The 19,165-nt window shown below is 44.3% G+C and overlaps 1 protein-coding gene across 1 annotated transcript in view; it reads left to right on the top strand.

Moving 5' to 3' along the window:
* LOC141113399 (polycystin-1-like) overlaps positions 1 to 19,165 on the top strand; it is a 179,305-nt gene that overhangs the window by 6,395 nt on the left and 153,745 nt on the right. The window lies entirely within an intron of this gene.

Below are 19,165 nucleotides of genomic sequence, written 5' to 3'. Positions count from 1 at the left end.
CCTTTTTATCATCATCAGCAGTATATAGCAGTCTTATGACTTCTATCAGTGTCTGGTTAAAGCTTGTAGGAGGAGTTTTTATTCTCCTCTGACTGTCCTTTGAGGCTGCAGGACCCCTGACCCTCTGTATGGACAGTGCTGATTGGCCCTTTGCTGATTACATGCACCTTCCCAAGAGAAAAAAAAAAAAACTATCTAGCAATACACAACAAACTGAGCATATGCAGAGTGCCTTCAAATGCTCTGTCTTATCAGGTGATGGATTGGGGACAGTGGAAGAAGGGGAGGATCAGAGAAGATAGGATCAAACAGCCTTTTTGCACCATGTGCAGGATTAACCCCTTGGGTTCCACAGTGATGCCCTGTACACACGACCAGTTTTCCCGTCGGAATAAATTCTGAAGGTTTTTCCACACTGAGTTCAGACGGGAATTCCGCTCAAGTTGTCTTGCACACACACGGTCACACCAAATTCTGACCGTCCAGAACGCGGTGACGTACAACACATACGACGGGACTAGAAAACGGAAGTTCAATAGCCAGTAGCCAATAGCTTCAGTCTTGTACTTGCTTCAGAGCATGCGTCGTTTTTGGTGCGTCGGAACAGCATACAGACGAGCGGTTTTCCCGATAGGAATTGGTCCTGTCGGAAATATTTAGAACATGTTCTCTTTCTAGATCCGTCAGAATTTTTCGACGTAAAAAGTGCGATGGGGCCTACACACGATCGGAATATACGATGAAAAGCTCCCATCGGACTTTTTCTGTCGGACATTCCGCTCGTGTGTGTACACGGCATGAGTATAACAAACATGCTTTACTGCATATACAGATTGATTTTACTGTTGTGGCTTTAGTAACACTTTAACTTCCCCATTGCCCAACAGCTCATACTTTTCTTTCTCTTCCCCTTTTTTTTTTCTACCAGGAGAGACAAGATATACCTGGCACTTCTAGGTAAGGGGAGGGATATGGGACTCCCTTTCCTCACATGTGACAGTGCTGGCGCTTTGTGATTGGCCCACTACTATCACATGAAGGTGTAGACAGAGCATAGCTTCCAACTGCCACTCAATGGAAGGCGCAGTCCATCTTTGGTATTAAATCCTCTTGTTCCTCTATTTAGTCTAAAGTATAGACCTCTAAAAATGGTTATTTATCCACCGAATACTTTTCATTTTGGCCTTGACAAGTACACAAAGTCACCCAACTGTGTAAAAATCCAACCTCATGTTCAGGGAACACAAAGTGCCAAGCATGTGATCCTGCAAGCCTGAGATTCTCAATGGCTCCTATTAAAGCATAGTGGCTTAGTGGTTTTCAGGCCTACCTTGCCACACTAGTTCAAATCCCCACCAGGACACTGTATTTACAGGGTTTGCTTGCTTTCCCCACACTCCAAAGACATTCTGGTAGCTTCATTTAAAATGGGCCTAGTATGGTCATGGGAGGTAAGAAGCTTGAGTTGTAAGCTCCTTTAGGAGAGGGACTGACGTGAATTTCCACAGTGATTTTTATATTGTAAATTGTTGGTTCTATATAAATGCCTGTAATAAATAAATAAAGTCTATCCAGCTGCTCTAAACCTTCACGAAACCTTTAAACCAGCCATTCTCAAGCCTTTTAGAGGAACATCTAAAATATTTTTTTAGGTCTCAAGAAACCCCTGCTTAAACCAATTCATTACATTGGTGGTCAGTGGGAAGAATGCTCCTACATTGGTGGTGAGTGGGAAGAACTCCACCCACATTGGTGGTCAGTGCGAAGAATGCAAACCTTACAGTGGTGGTCAAAATATCAGTATCAGAGACAGCGTAAAAGATCATTGGTGTTGTGCTGCTGCTCTGCCAAGTGGCATTATCCCCAGAAGTATCCAGGCAAGGTTGGACTTGATGGACTTGTGTCTTTTTTCAACCTCATCTACTATGTAACTATGTAACTACATGAATGGTCAGCTAGTCACAAACTAAGGAACCCCTAGCAACCACTGGAGGAATCCTATCATTCCATGGAACCCTGGATGAAAATGGGTGCTCTAAACAATAGCTTTTGCTATAGTGAAAAGCCAGTATAGGCTTTTAAAGTATAAGAAAAGGAGTGTTCAAAAAAATAAATAAAACTTGTGGGTTTAACCACTCGCTTTTTACATATTTATTGGGGACGTGGCAGTGGTGGGTCATTTGCTTACATATTTTTTTACTAAAAGCCTCCACTCCCCCCGCACCTAACTGTTTCATCTCAGAAAGTTGTGAGGTCCATTCAGACATGTGTTTTACAATATACATAATATATACAAGCTTCTAATCTGCCCTTTGATGATTTGTCAGTTATTCATTCATAATTGGGAAATCTAAAAGTCCTATTCACATCTGAACAATTGAATTGGGTGATTTATTTTGCACAGGAATACTTAGCCAACACATTACAAGAACATGGCTTTACAATACTCTTGTAGCACCCTGTAGCTTAGGCAGGGAGCTCCTCACAAATATACCTGCCAGGAGTAGTTATCCTGGTTGATTGATAGAGATTCATTGATTTCTCACAAGTTTGGCCTTGTTGCACTTTTCTCTTCTACCACTAGGTGGCCGGGTACTTGGTGGTACTAGATATGAGAAGGGCAACCCAAAGTCAGGTTATGGGTATATGGGGCATCTCAGCCAATGGGCAGGGGTTTTCTTGAACCCCTTGGCCTGCTGGGAGCACCTATATCTTTGGGTGGAGTCAGGTGATCTATGTTCTGTGCCACCTGGACGGCTGTCTGGGTGGATGCGTGTCGTACGCCCCGGGCTGCTAGGCTGGAGATCAGGCCTTATACGAGGGCATCTGTCTGCAAGGCTGTGTGAGGGCCTATCCAGAAGTAAGAGGGCAGCGCAGGGTTGGGATTGCTGCTTGCAGTCAAACCAAAAGTGACGGTTCTGTTGGCCGGAGAACCTGTCATGGTCGGAGGTAGAAGGGGAGCTGTCGCCACTAAGGAACCAATCACCTTTACCAGGGACCACAGTGAGTAACTGAAGCAAGTACCAGAGCAGTATTCTCACTGAAACAGGCACGTTGGCGAAACGGGAAACTTCAGGCGGTGATCAAGTCAGGAACCTAACCAGCGGGGGCGAAGCTTGAGAAGTATCTGGAGTGCCAAGCTAGGGACCCAGCAGGGAAGCGTGGGTGACGCTTGAGGGAGATACCACCGCAAAGATTGGAGGAGCTCAAGAGATTCAGAGTCAGTGAATCAGTGGGTCTAGTGACAGACCAGGAGCTCAGTGTTGAAGAACTACAAGAGAGCGTTGTAGTGAAGCTGAAGGAACTGTTACATTTGAGTTAGGAACTGTTAAAGACTGTTGCCATAGGAGACAGCATTCCTGCATGTGCAAATGTGGAGCCTTGCTAGGGCCTCTATTAGACTGGAAGAGGCTAAAGACTTTGCTACACTTGTATCAAGTACCTTCTATGCTCTGCAAAATCTGTAGCCGTGTACTGGCCAAATGTTGCCACTGCATTACAGAACCAGAACCCTCTACTCCATATATTCTTATACGAGGGTTCTTAAGGGTTTCCGCACTTTTTAAAACTTTATTAAATATAAAAAAAGTCCATAAACTTTCTGAAGACCCTTCTTTTATTTTCAGCCTAGGTGTAAATCCATCAAGCTACATTCTCTCCCTAAACAATACCTCTAAAAAACTCTACAAAACCTCTCTTTCAGTGTACCTGGTAATTTCAGCCAGGGCCCATATACCAGCCCTCTGAAAAAAAATGCACACCTCATCTAATCCTCTAAAGTTTACCAAAACTAATGCAATTATGAAAATGGAAGAACTCACAGCCTCACTTGAAAACCAAGAGGAGTACTCCAAACAAACTTGGAATACTTGAGTTGACTTTGTACACATTAACACAGCCATTCTCAACCAGCGTTCCATTAAAATCTAGGTATCTCCAGAGGTTCTTAGTGGTTCCTTTAGATGTGGCTACTTGACCTCTCATCTGCTGGTACCTACAGTGCCTTGAAAAAGTAATCATACCCTTGAAATTTTCCACATTTTGTAATGTTACCACCAAAAACGTAAATGTATTTTATTGGGTTTTTATGTGATAAACCAACGCAAAGTGGCACATAGTTGTGAAGTGGAAGGAAAATGATAAATGGTTTTCAATTTTTTTTACAAATAAATATGTGAAAAGTGCGGCGTGCATTTGTATTCAGCCTGCCTGAGTCAATACTTTGTAGAACCCCCTTTCACTGCAATTACAGCTGCACGTCTTTTTGGGAATGTCTCTACCAGCTTTGCACATCTAGAGAGTGAAGTTTTTGCCCATTCTTCTTTGCAAAATAGCTCAAGCTCTGTCCGATTGGATGGGGAGTGTCTGTGAACAGCAATTTTCATGTCTTGCCACAGAATCTCAATTGGATTTAGGTCTGGACTTTGACTGGGCCATTCTAACACATGAATATGCTTTGATCTAAATCATTCCATTGTAGCTCTGGCTGTATGTTTAGGGTCGTTGTCCTGCTGGAAGGCGAACCTCCACCCCAGTCTCAAGTTTTTTTAAGACTCTAACAGGTTTTCTTCTAAGATTGCCCTGTATTTGGCTCCATACATTCTCCCATCTGACCAGCTTTCCTGTCCCAGCTGAAGAAAAGCAACCCCACAACAAGATGCTGCCACTACCATGTTTCACGGTGGGGACGGTGTGTTCAGGGTGATGTGCAGTGTTCGTTTTCTGCCACACATAGCGTTTTGCTTTTTGGCCAAAAAGTTACATTTTGGTCTCATCTGACCAGAGCGCCTTCTTCCACATGTTTGCTGTGTCCCCCACATGGCTTCTCGCAAAGTGCAAATGAGACTTCTTATGTGTCAGAAACCATGAATCAGACCAATACAGACAGACAGTTAAATCACACTTGTTTAATAATAATAAAAAAGGTAAACAGAGTAAACGTAGTCAAAACATAGCCAGAGTTCAGGAACCAGAAGGGATAGTCAGACAAGCCAAAACATCAGGGAGCCAGAGATCAGCGTAGTAGAATAGCAAGCAGGATCTGGAGCCAGAAGGAATGTCAGCCAAGCAAATCTTTAACAGGAACACAGGAGAGCATCTCTAGAGATGTGACCAAGGTGAAGGCAGAGATCATCTGGGCTGGACGACTTAAGTAAGCAGGACTGATGAGCAGGATATTATCAGGTGAGTCACTGTGGAGAGAGAGGAGCTGGCAATTAGCAATTAGATTTGTGGAGTGCACAACTAATAGTTGTCCTGTGGAAAGATTCTCCCACCTGAGCTGTGGATCTTTGCATCTCCTCCAGAGTTACCATGGGCCTCTTGGCTGCTCTTTTGATTAATGCTCTCCTTGCCCGGCCTGTCAGTTTAGGTGGACGTTCATGTCGGTTTGCAGTTGTGCCATACTCTTTCTATTTTCAGATGATGGATTCAACAGTGTGTAGACAAAGGATTGCAACGCTCTCACAAAGGCTCCTGGAGGTAAAATTAAGTCCACAATAGGGTGCTCTGGCTGCTGTGTTGTCCGAACAACACTTAGACAATAGTAGAAGAGAGAAGGGCCGGCAACTCCATGTCCATATCAAATGAAGTGAATAATTTTAATGTAACATGTTAAAAATACAAAAGCAGACACGTTTCGGTACCGCCTTGATCACTGCACAAAACGCATCAGCTTTTGTATTTTTAACATGAGAATACTTTTATTGGCACATTTGATATGGACATGGAGTTACCGGCCCTTCTCTCTTCTACTATGGATTGAACAGTGCTTCGTGAGATGTTCAAAGCTTGGGATATTTTTTATAACCTAACCCTGCTTTATACTTCTCCACAACTTTATCCCTGACCTGTTTGGTGTGTTCCTTGACTGTTAGTTCACTTAGGTTCTCTAACACACCTCTTCACAGGGCTTCACAGAACAGCTGTATTTATGCTGAGATTAAATTACACACAGGTGGACTCTATTTAATAATTAGGTGACTTCTGAAGGTAATTGGTTCCATTAGATTTTAGTTAGGGGTATCAGAGTAAAGGGGGCTGAATACAAATGCACACCACACTTATTTTATTTATTTATATTTATTTGTAAAACATTTTGAAAACCATTTATAATTTTCCTTCCACTTCACAATTATGTGCCATTTTGTGTTGGTCTATCACATAAAATCCCAGCAAAATAAATTTTTTTGGTTGTAACATGGCAAAATGTGGAAAATTTCAAGGGGTATGAATACTTTTTCAAGGCACTGAATGCAATGAAAAACAGAGATATGTAGTTCACATATATTGCAATACATATTTAAGCTGGCCAACTGCGTCAAAGTAATCCCTCTTCTGGCCAGTCCTACACTGCCTTGCTCCTGCCAATGCTACGGTGGACACCATGCCAACATGGGCATAAAGACCCAAGGTGGGTGAGCGACCAGGTTCAGATCTGGTCACTGACCTGAGTTACAACAAGTATATCCTTTCTCAGGGACTTTTGGGGGACCAGAGATCATATGGATATACACAGCGATTTATACCAAAGCGATTTTTGACCTTCTTTAAAAAAAAAGGGGTCATACCTTTCTGGTGAGTGCAGTGTGAGCCTGTGGGAAAGAAGAAACACTTTCCTTCTTTTGGTGGCACCGTTTTCTTCACTAATGGATGGATTTAAAGACATAAAGCACACTATTTATGGACTTTAATTTTACTGCATTATTAATCTTATTTTATTAATATATTTATGAATAAGGCCCGGTTCACACTGGTGCGATATACGCTCCGACTTTGGGAGCACATGTCACATGACGTGTACAAACCAATGGTTCCCTTTGAGAGCCATCCTAACTGGTCATACACAAGTCGGTCAAACTTTAGAAAAGGTTCCTGCACTACTTTGGTCTGACTTTGGTCCGATTTCAGCATTTTAGAAATTCAGAATTTTATTTTTAGTGCTTTCTTTAGCTTTAAGATGTGCAGCTCTTTTATAATCATTTCATATATTTTCGTTTTTTTTTTTTTTTAATTGCGTGAGTGTTATTGTAGATTTTAGCTGTACTGTGAGAGACTGTTAGTGTTGACAATATGCCCCCTGACTTTTATTTAGTGCCCCCCACCTAGGGTTGCCACCTGTCTGGGATTCTCCTGGACAGTTCGGGTTTCGAACCACGTGTCTGGGTTTCAGTCCACCTGAAACCCGGACACATTATTTAGACAGGAATGTGGCTCAGAACAGGGTCTGATAGGAGGGTAAGGGGGGCACTATGCACGCCGCATTACCATTCTCTTTGGAGCGCCCAAAGGTGTCCCAGGTCTGCTACAATCCTATAGTAATGAACAGACAAAAACAGTCTGGCACCAGGAAACTGGGACATCTATTGCACTAAGAACCTTGTGACTGTCCTGCAAGAGCGCAAAAGAGCAGCTTTGTGGATGAGCACACCAGGAGGGGTGTGAATACAAGTAAAATCCTATAGTGTATGCTAAAAAAAAAAAAATACCATATATACTCGAGTATAAGCCAACCCGAATATAAACCGAGGCACCTAATTTTACCACAAAAAACTGGGAAGACTTATTGACTCCAGTCTCTAGGGTGAGAAATGCGCAGCTACTGTAAGTGGAAAAGAGGGTCAACAATGCCCATTTGCAGCCTCACTGTGCCCATTTGCAGCCATAGGTCCCCTCAGCTTCAAACTTGGTTGTTAAGGGTTCCTAGATGCCCCCTAGCTGCAGCCAAAATTTGGGGTCTCTGGACCCAAAGGGTCCTGAAATGACATTGCTGCAGATGGACACAGTTGACCGACTTTGGGGCCCCGTATCACGGGGCCACTTGGTGCTAGGATCCCCAAATTTGGCGTGCGAACCCAGTGAGACTAGAACTATAACATATCCGTGTTGGGGTTCCTAGCACCAAGTGGTCCCAAGATACGGGGCCCCAAAGTCAGTTTGGAAAATGTCAAGCACTTTTCTGCAGCAGAGAGTGACATTTTCCGAACCGACTTTGGGGCCCCGTATCTCTGGGCCACTTGGTACTAGGAACCCCAGCTTTGAATATGTTTAGTGCTAATTCCACTGGGTTTGCACACCAACTTTGGGGATCCTAGCACCAAGTGGCCCTGAGATACGGGGCCCCAAAGTCGGTCCTGAAAATGTAATTCTCTGCTGCAGAAAAGTGCTTGACTCGAGTATAAGCCGAGGGGGGCATTTTCAGCACAAAAAAATGTGCTGAAAAACTCGGCTTATACTCAAGTATATACGGTAATTTGCTGTGCGCCGCTAAAGTGTTCGGGTTTGGCTTGAAGAAAAAGTGGCAACCCTACCCCCACCCCCAGGTCAGATAAGCGAGATCCCGTCCTGCTGGCCCTTTGGCGATGTCAGGAGCTGCCCTTGAGGCCTACAATGTCAAGTGTGTTGACCACCACCGCTTAAACCTTTGCCTACTCTATGCAACATGAATGAATACCTAAACAGACTAATAGTAGTTCTGCTTTAAGTACCGTAACTGTACCTTATTTCCCCCCTACTGTTTACTGTTAAGCAATGTCATTAAATCTCTTATGTAAGCCTGGGTAGGCTGGACATTTCCTACAGGATTAGTACACAAGGGTAACTGTTGCTGCTGAGAAAAAAAAAAACACTTGACCTGTCAGTAAACAATAGAAGCTCACAAATTATTAGCAGCGTGGTGCCAGCTATCGCCATGCCTCCGTGCCCTGGTTTCGGCTGGGAAATTGTTTACTTTCTGCAAGCTGGTGCAGTTCTCCTTTACCTGGCACTGTTACTATATACACCTCCAGTATACAAATCTCCATACGCTAATCCATTCACAGTTACTAAGTAACTGATAACTGCAAGGGATGGTGTCATAAAATCAAACATTGAGTCATCCGGAGATAAAACACTCCCTGATCTCTGGAACTTTCTCCTGAACGTCTAGGGTGGAGCGCTGCGACTTCGCTCTATGCACCGTATGTTACCGACGGCCGGCGAATTATCGTTAAAGGGACACTAACCTATATCCTTATTCTCCATTCACATCCACTACTTAATGTCCCTGTAACCTATTTTTCATAAAATAGTTTCTTGCTGTGTTTTTCTGCCTCCTTGTAAAGTTCTCTGTGAGTTTCCAAACCTCTCCTTTTTTCTCTTCACTTCTGTAAAATTGTGGTCATGTGCAGTGCTGTATTTTGGACTAGGCCAACAAGGTCTAGGCCTAGGGCGGCAAAAAAGTCGCCCCCCGCAGGAGAAAAAGCCAAGCCCCCCGACCCATCTTACCGCACAAATGTAGCCCCCGGCGGCTGGCTTGATGTAGCGGAACTTGCAGGGCCGGACTGACCGGAATCGACAGAACACCTGTCCCGTTTTAAATGTTTCACAGTGTTCGCTCCGAGCCCAGCTTAGCGATGGGCGACGAGCGCCCTGTGATTGGCCGACATGTCATGTGCGGGTGCCCGGCATGGGCGTCTGCGATTGGCCTGAGCGGAGTTTGTGAGTGATTGCGGTGTTTCGTCAGATATGGTGACTGGAACAGCAGCACGAGTGAGTCCCGCCTCTCTGCCTGGCGCGTTGTGTGTCTCCTGAGGTCTCTCTCTCATCTGCCCCCCTCAATCCCTCGCTGTCAGCCCCCCCTCCCCCTCGGTCAGCCCACCCCTCTGTCAGCCCACCGCTCTCTCTGTCAACCCACCCTCCCCCTCTGTCAGTCAGCCCCCCTCCCTCTCTGTCAGTCAGCCCCCTCCCCCTCTGTCAGCCCCCCTCCCCCTCTGTCAGTCAGCCCACCTCTCTCTGTCAGCGCCCCTCTCTTTTCGCCCCCCCCCCCTCTGTCAGCCCACCCCTGTCTGTCAGCATCCCCTCTGTCAGACCCCCTCCCCCTCTGTCAGCCCACCCCTATCTGTCAGCATCCCCTCTGCCAGGCCCCCCTCCCCCTCTGTCAGTCAGCCCACCCCCTCTGTCAGCCCCCCTCCCCCTCTGTCAGCACCCCCCTCTCTATAAGCCCACCCCTATCTGTTAGCCCCCCACCCCCTCTATTAGTCCCCCTCTCTGTCAGCCACAGCAGGGTACACCGTGCCAGCCACCCACCCACTAGGTCTCCATTGAAGTCTCCAATGGGTCCTGCAGGGGGGGTCTCTCTCTAACAGAGACTTTCTAATGGACACTGTTAGAGAGAGACCCCCCTCCAGGTCCCATTATACTCTGTTGTAGTCTGCACTGATAGGGCTGCACTGATAGAGCGGGTCTTAAACGGGAGGGGGTGTGGCCTTGACAAGAAGGGATATATATACACACACATACACACACACATACAGTGCCTTGCAAAAGTATTCACCCCCCCTTGGCTTTTTACCTATTTTGTTACATTATAGTCTTTAGTTCAATGTTTTTTTTAATCCGAATTACCGGTATATGTGATGGATCACAACACAATAGTCTAAGTTGGTGAAGTAAAATTAGAAAAATATATATATAAAACTATTTTTCAGAAATAAAAAACTGATAATTGGCATGTGCGTATGTATTCACCCCCTTTGTTATGAAGCCCATAAAAAGCTCTGGTGCAACCAATTACCTTAAGAAATCACATATTTATTGAAATGATGTCCACCTGAAAGGACCCAGAGGCTGCAACACTTAAGCAAAAGGCACCACTAACCAAACACTGCCATGAAGACCAAGGAACTTTCCAAACAAGTAAGGGACAATGTTGTTGAGAAGTACAAGTCAGGGTTAGGCTATAAAAAAAATCAAAATCCTTGATGTTCCCTAGGAGCACCATCAAATCTATCATAACCAAATGGAAAGAACATGGCACAACAGCAAACCTGCCAAGAGACGGCCACACACTAAAACTCACGAACCGGGCAAGGAGGGCATTAATCAGAGAGGCAGCACAGAGACCTAGGGTAACCCTGGAGGAGCTGCAGAGTTCCACAGCAGAGACTGGAGTATCTGTACATAGGATGACAATAAGCCGTACGATCCATAGAGTTGTGCTTTATGGCAGAGTGGCCAGAAGAAAGCCATTAATTTCATCAAAAAACAAAATGGCACATTTTGAGTTGGTGAAAAGGCATGTGGGAGACTCTCAAAATCTATGGAGGAAGGTGTTCTGGTCTGATGAGACTAAAATTGAACTTTTTGGCCATCAAAGAAAACACTATGTCTGGCGCAAACCCAACACATCACCCAAAGAACATCATCCCCACTGTGAAACATGGTGGTGGCAGCATCATGCTGTAGGGATGTTTTTCAGCAGTCGGGACTGGGAAACTGGTCAAGGGAAAGTTGAGGGATGGTGCTAAATACAAGGATATTCTTGAGCAAAACCTGTACCACTCTGTGTGTGATTTGAGGGTAAGACGGAGGTTCAGCTTCCAGCAGGACAATGACCCCAAACACACTGCTAAAGCAACACTTGAGTGGTTTAAAGGCACTCTGCAAAGTATTGACTTTAGGGGGGTGAATAGTTATGCACATTGACTTTTTCTGTTATTTTGTTCTATTTGTTGTTTGCTTCACAATAAAAAAAAAAAAACATCTTCAAAGTTGTGGGCATGTTCTGTAAATTAAACAATGCAAATCCTCAAACGATCCATGTTAATTCCAGGTTGTGAGGCAACAAAACACGAAAAATGCCAAGGGGGTGAATACTTTTGCAAGGCACTGTATACAGTGCATTCAGTGTAGACTATATATACACAGTGTAGGCAGTCTAATATATATATATATATATATATATATATATATATATATATATATATAGTGCAGGCAGTGTACAGTATATAATACAGCGCAGTCAGTGTACAGTATATAATACCGTGCAGTCGATGTACAGTATATTACAGTGCAGGCAGTGTACAGTATACATTACAGTTTATTGAAGTGGTTAAGGGGAACCCTATGACAGAATTAAGAAAAAAACGGCATGGGTGCACCCTCAAAATCCATACCAGGCCCTTTGGGTCTGGTATGGATTTTAAGGGGAACTCCACGCCAAAATTTAAAAAAAAAACAGCGTGGGGTCCTCCCCAAAAACCATACCAGACCCTTATCCGAGCAAGCAGCCTGGCAGCTCGCTCGCCCCCCCCCCCTGCACCATACCAGGCCGCTTGCCCTCAACATGAGGAGGGTGCTTTGGGGTCCCCCCCAAAGCACCTTGTCCCCATGTTGATGGGAACAAAAGCCTCTTCCCAACAACCCTGGCCATTGGTTGTCGGGGTCTGCGGGCAGGGGGGTTATCAGAATCTGGAAGCCCCTTTAACAAGGGGGCCCCCAAATCCCACCCCCTCTATGTGAATGGGTATCGGGTACATTGTACCCCTACCCATTCACCCAAAAAAAAGTGTCAAAAAGTAAAAACCACTGACAGTTTTTGACAATTCCTTTATTAAAAAAGAAAAAAAAAGTGTCCCGCAATGTTCTTCAATCACGCCGTCCGATGGACCTGAAAAATAGAAAAAAATAAAAAAGCTCCACCTAGATGGGAGGCCTCCCGGCGACTTCTGTCTCTTGGCTGTGACAGCTGTTATATAGGCAAGGGCGGGGCTAAGACACTTACTGCATATAGGGGGCCCCTAACATCACTCAGGGGCCACATATAATATCCAGTGAATATAATGCTACAGAGATTGCAGACATACAGGAGATGGTCAGAGACTACAGACATAGTACAGAAAATGGTAAGAGACTGCGGACATGATACAGGAGATGTTCAGAGACTGCGGACATGATACAAGAGATGGTCAGAGACTGCGGACATGATACAAGAGATGGTCAGAGACTGCAGACATGATACAAGAGATTGTCAGAGACTGCAGACATTAAACAGGAGATGGTCAGAGACTGCAGACATGATACAGGGGATGGTCAGAGACTGCAAACATGATACAGGGGATGGTCAGAGACTGCAGACATGATACAGGAGATGGTCAGAGACTGCAGACATGATACAGGAGATGGTCAGAGTCTGCAGACATGATACAGGAGATGGTCAGAGACTGGGGACATACTACAGGAGATGGGCAGAGAGTGCAGACATACTACAGGAGATGGGCAGAGACTGCAGACATACTACAGGAGATGGTCAGAGACTGCAAACATACTACAGGAGATGGTCAGAGACTGCAGATATGTTACAGGAGATGGTCAGAGACTGCAGACACGATACTAGAGATGGTCAGAGACTGCAGACATGTTACAGGAGATCGTCAGAGACTGCAGACACGATACTAGAGATGGTCAGAGACTGCAGACATGTTACAGGAGATGGTCAGAGACTGCAGACATTTTACAGGGGATGTCAGAGACTGCAGATATTTTACAGGAAAATGTAGGAGACTGCAGATGTGTTACAGGAGATGGTCAGAGAGTGCAGACATGATACAGGAGATGGACAGAGACTGCAGCCATGCTGCATAGTCATAGACTGTAGTCACATTATAGGAAATGTAAAAATATATATAAGAATATATAAGCTCCCGCGCTTATGGAGAGAATCAGACAAGGAGAACTGCAGCCTCCACCAATAAATCCACCAAAGGTGGAAATAGAAGAAAATGGAAAATAGGGGGATAGAAATGGCGCTGTTCTGGTACGGAGTGTTTTAAACCCCTGGCTTGTAACGAGTGGGTTCATAGTTTAATGACTGTGCAGATAATACAAAAAACAAGCCCAATGAAAGTTAAAATATGCACATGATCTGAGTGATTGTAGTAACAACCTAGTGCGATGCTACTGGAATGCAGATTGGTGTGCAATCCAACCCGTGATAAACCACAATAAAAAAAGCAGCTAACTGCTGTGATAATAAATTATATATGACAACAGGCATAAAAATACTTATAATATCCTCTAGTAAAAAATTGCTGGTGCACTAGAAAGTCCATATGTCGTTTGCTTCCGTGTTTGCGGTGTAAGGCATAAAATAGTCTCCTTGCGGCTGGCCCTTTATTTCTCCCACATGCAGGAAAGAAACACTTCCATAGTGTATTACCATAAAAACTTAACAGTTTACTAATACAGACAAAGACGTACTCACATTCAGTCTGTTAATACAGAGCTTTGGGTAAAAAACAGGAAGCCGGGATGGTTTGCGTTCCATGGCTCGAAACCGGAAGTGATGCAATGAGGCTGTTAGCCCCTTCCTACGTGTTTCATCACTGGGACGTCATCTGGAGCGACGCCATCTTGCTACACCATCCGGTTTATATAGTATGAGGTGTATCCTAATTGGTAGCCATGTGACCGCGGCCATTTTTGGTTAGTCCGCACTTCAACATGGCGGCGCTGATAGTAGTATAAAACAAATGGCCAATACCATATAACGCTAGATACTACTCCGCAACATGTCGAGATATTAAATGTAAAAGGACTGGTCTTACGTTCCTCATTGTTTATAGGAACACCGTATACCTTTACATTCATATAAAAAACATACTAATGGTACGATCATTAAAAATTAAAAATTAGCGAGGTGAAAATGTATCTGTATGACCCCACATATATGCAGATGACCTCAATACGATTAACCGCTTGCCGACAAGCGCACGACAATTTACATTGGCAGAATGGCACTGGTAGGCAAAAGGGCGTACATGTACGTCCTTTTTAAGAAGTGGTGTCTTTAAGAAGACTCGATGTGCGCCGGGTGCCCACGATCGTGTCACGGAGAGGAAGAACGGGGAGATGGTTTTGTAAACAAAGCATTTCCCCATTCTGCCTAGTGACAGGATAGAGATCACTGCTGTCTGTCATCGAGAGCAGTGATAGCTGTCATGTGTGTTGTAGCCCCTCCCCCCCTACAGTTAGAATCACTCCCTAGGACACACTTAACCCCTTCATCGCCCCCTAGTGTTTAACCCCTTCACTGCCAGTGTCATTTACACAGTAATCAATGCATTTTTATAGCACTGATCACTGTATAAACGACAATGGTCTCAAAATAGTGTCAAAAATGTCCAATGTATCTGCAGTAATGTCGCAGTCCTGATAAAAATCGCAGATCGCCGCCAGTACTAATAAAAAAATTAAAAATGAAAATGCCATAAAACTATCCCCTATTTTATAAACGCTATAAATTTTGCACAAACCAATCAATATACGCTTATTGCCATTTTTTTTACCAAAAATATGTAGAAGAATACATATCGGCCTAAACTGAGGAAAAAAATAGTTTTTTTAAATATTTTTCGGGGATATTTATTATAGCAAAAAGTAAAAAATATTTAGTTTTTTTTTCAATTGTTGCTCTTTTTTTGTTTATAGCGCAAAAAATAAAAACCGCAGAGGTGATCAAATACCACCAAAAGAAATCTCTATTTGTGGGAAAAAAAGGACGTCAATTTTGTTTGGGTGCAACGTCGCACGACTGCGCAATTGTCAGTTAAAGCGATGCAGTGCCGAATCGCAAAAAGTGCTCTGGTCAGGAAGGGGGTAAAATCTTCCAGGGCTGAAGCGGTTAGAATACAAAAAGGAATAAAAAATAAAATATAACACATATAAAAATTCAAATAGGAGTTTTGTAAACAATGGATTATATATACTGTACATTGATTATAGTTAAAAAAGTTTTATTAAAAGTTTATACTCCTACAGCATTTTAAGAAAGGACTAGTTATAGGGGAGGGACCTATAAATGAGGAAGGTGCCTGGAAATTGGTGAGAAAACAATTCAAGTCGATGCCAATATTCAAGCCTTTAGGCTGAAGCTTATTTAAAATAAAGATCCCTTTGGTCTCGTTCTGTGATACTTTGATCTTTTTGTTTTCTCTTCTCCAGTGGCCCTTGATCTTATCTATGGCATAGAAAACAATGCCAGATGGATCTTCATTATGATATTATGTTCCCTAATTCTAACGAATAAGGGGCTGGTACTTCTTCCGACATATTGCTTATGGCAGGGGCATTCCAAGACATACTGTACGTGACATGTCTACTTTTTAAATGACAATTGAGTGGTCATACAACACTGTACCCAAACAAAATGTTTATCATTTTGTTCCCACAAATAGATATTTCTTTTGGTGGGATTTGGTCACCTCTGGGGTTTTTATTTTTTTGCTAAACAAATAAAGACCACAAATTAAAAAAAAAAAAAAAAAAAAAGATTTTCTTTGTTTCTGTTATACAATTTTGTAAATAAGTACGTTTTCTCCTTCAATGATGAGGCTGCACTGACGGGCACTGATAAGGCAGCACCAATGAGGTGGCACTGATGGGCACTGACAATGGGCAATGATAGGTGGCACTGGGCACTGATAGGCGGCACTGATAGGTGGCACTGATAGGCAGCACTGATGGGCATTGATAGGCGGCACTGATGGGCACTCATAGGTGGCACTGGTGGGCACTGATAGGCGACACTGATGGGCACTGAAAGGCTGCACTGATGGGTACTTATGGGTGACACTGATAGGCGGCACTGCTGGTCACTGATGGGCACTGATAGGCGGCACTGATGGGTATTGATGGGTACTGATGGGTGGCACTGATAGGCATCACTTATGGCACTGACACTGGCAGGCATTGCTGATGGACACTGATTGGCATGTGCCTGTACACTGATTGGCATCTGCCTGGGTACTGATTGGAATATTCCTGGTGGTCCAGGGTGGCAAACCTGGTGGGTATCCTTTATGGGTATCCCTGGTGGTCCTGGCAGCATTCTTGGTGGTCCTGGGTGGGCATCCGTGGGGGGGGGAGGCTGCGCCATTAAGCAATCAGCACAGACCCCAGTCTTAGGAGAGCGGGAAAGGTGAGGGAAAGCCAATAAATGGCTCTTCCTGTTTATACTGTAATCAGCCGTGATTGGACACGGCTGATCACGTGGTAAAGAGCCTCCGTCAGAGACTCTTTACTGAGATCGGTGATGGGGTGTGTCAGACTGACACCCCGCACCAACAATTGCCACGCTGTCCCCCCCCCCCACCCCCCCTGGGCGCACAATCGCGGCATATCCTGCTGGACGTCATATGACACCCAGTCAGGATACCTGAACCACTTCTCGGCCGTCATTTTGCTATAGGCCGGGCGGGAAGTGGTTAAGTAGAATTCCAAGCAGGAAACTTTCATAGGCTGGTGATGCTAAAGACTGCAGAAAAGCGAGAACAGGAAGCAATGGCGACATATGGGGGTTGATTTACTAAAGGCAAATAGACTGTGCACTCTGCAGGGACATTTGCTCCAGAGCTTAGTAAATGAGGTGAAGCTTCACTTTGCAAAGAATAACCAATCACATGCAAGGAAAATTGAAAAAACGATTTAAAATTTTGCTTGCACGGAATTGGATGATGGAAGTCAGCAGAGCTTCCCCTCATTTACTAAGCTCTGGAGCAAATTGCCTTGCAAAGTGCACAGTCTATTTGCCTTTAGTAAATCAAGCGCAAGCTGTGTAGCTATTATTTTTTCTAGGACTATTATTTTAATCTATCACTTTAAGAACATTTTTTTGCTTACTTTCTGAAGAATATGCATCACCTAGTAATGGATTTGGTATTTGTTTATACTGTCATTCAATACACTTTAGTAAACTTTAATGGATTGGGTCAATAGATTACACAAATCAGTGTATTCAGGATCTGTCATTCCGGTTTTGCCATGTAATGAGGCTATCAGTGCTGCCACCTAGTGACTGAAAATAGATAATACAACTTCAACGAACTATGTCCCTGCTGAGAATGTCAGCTTCTCTGATAGTCAGTGGCTGAAAATACTGAAAAAAAAACATCAAATGCAGCCACTGTGCCCATCAAATGCCACCCCTGTGCCGTCAAATGCAGCCACTGTGCCAGTCAAATGCAGCCACTGTGCCCTTGAAATGCCACCACTGTGCCCTATCAAATGCAGCCACTGTATAGTGGTGCTCACTGACCCTTAAGAAGTCATGATTGACGATATAGCTACACAGGCTTGTATATCAAACTGGAATAATTGAAGCTAACAAACTCAATATTATATGAGACGTTTTGGCAGAGATACTAAAATGATGTTTTTCTCTTCATGTGTGTTACTGAATGATACATTTGTGTACTGTACTCTTTTCCTTTCTCAATAAAATAAGATTGAATTAAATGCAGCCACTGTGCCGTCAAATGCAGCCACTGTGCCCGTCAAATGCCGCCACTGTGCTCGTCAAATGCAGCCACTGTGCCCGTCAAATGCCGCCACTGTGCCCATCAAATGCAGCCACTGTGCCCGTCAAATGCAGCCACTGTGCTCGTCAAATGCAGCCACTGTGCCCGTCAAATGCAGCCACTGTGCCCGTCAAATGCCGCCACTGTGCCCGTCAAATGCAGCCACTGCACCCGTCAAATGCCGCCACTGTGCCCGTCAAATGCCACCACTGTGCCCATCATATGCAGCCACTTGTGCCCCATAAAATGCAGCCATTTGTGCCCATCAAATGCAGCCACTTGTGCCCCATAAAATGCAGCCACTGTGCCCGTCAAATGCAGACATTGTGCCCCCTGCCCACTCGCTGACTGCCCGCCACTTACCCCATCTTGGTGGGGGATCAGTCAGTGGGTGACAGCGGCGAGCTGTGGGATGGTGGGATGAGCAGCAGGTCAGGCGGCGGCTTCTGTGTCCCCCATTTGTCTCTTCTTCCTTCTGCTAGGCGTCCAATTGGAGCACCTGTGCCTTCAGCCAATCAGGTCCTGATGGACACTACAAGCTGCCATGCCAATACACAGCACGCAGAATTGGACCATCATTGTCATTGTCTGGCAGCTGACACTGGAGCAAACACATGTAAACATGAAGTGGTTTAAAAAAGGAAGGAGGAAATTAGCAGTACTAAGATGAAAAACAAGGCAAAAAAAAAAAAAAAAGGATTTTACATAAAAAAAAAATGGTAGTGGTTTATGATAGATACCCTCCCATTATTGTTTGAAGCACCTTCAGACCTTCCAAAGCAGATTTTAATTATGGGTGGCGCATGTTGGGGTGAGTCAGCCTATGGCTTCTTACAAAGAATGCCCAACAGCAAAATCTACTTTGAATTTGCAATGATCTCATCAATCTCACCCTAAAAAAAAAAAAACACCATAAAAGCTCCTAATGTCACTTTCCCCATTGAACCCCCAATTCATTTTGCCAAAATAATCATCAAAATGTCATTAGAAATAAGAACTCAAAATTTTGCGCACCCCTACTAGTAAGCACTATCTATTGTACAGGCCTGTCG

Source organism: Aquarana catesbeiana, linkage group LG12 (assembly GCF_042186555.1).
Source record: "Aquarana catesbeiana isolate 2022-GZ linkage group LG12, ASM4218655v1, whole genome shotgun sequence".
NCBI lineage: Eukaryota > Metazoa > Chordata > Amphibia > Anura > Ranidae > Aquarana > Aquarana catesbeiana.
Note: the sequence above shows the minus strand (reverse complement) of the source record. Positions and strands in the feature narration are given on the sequence as shown.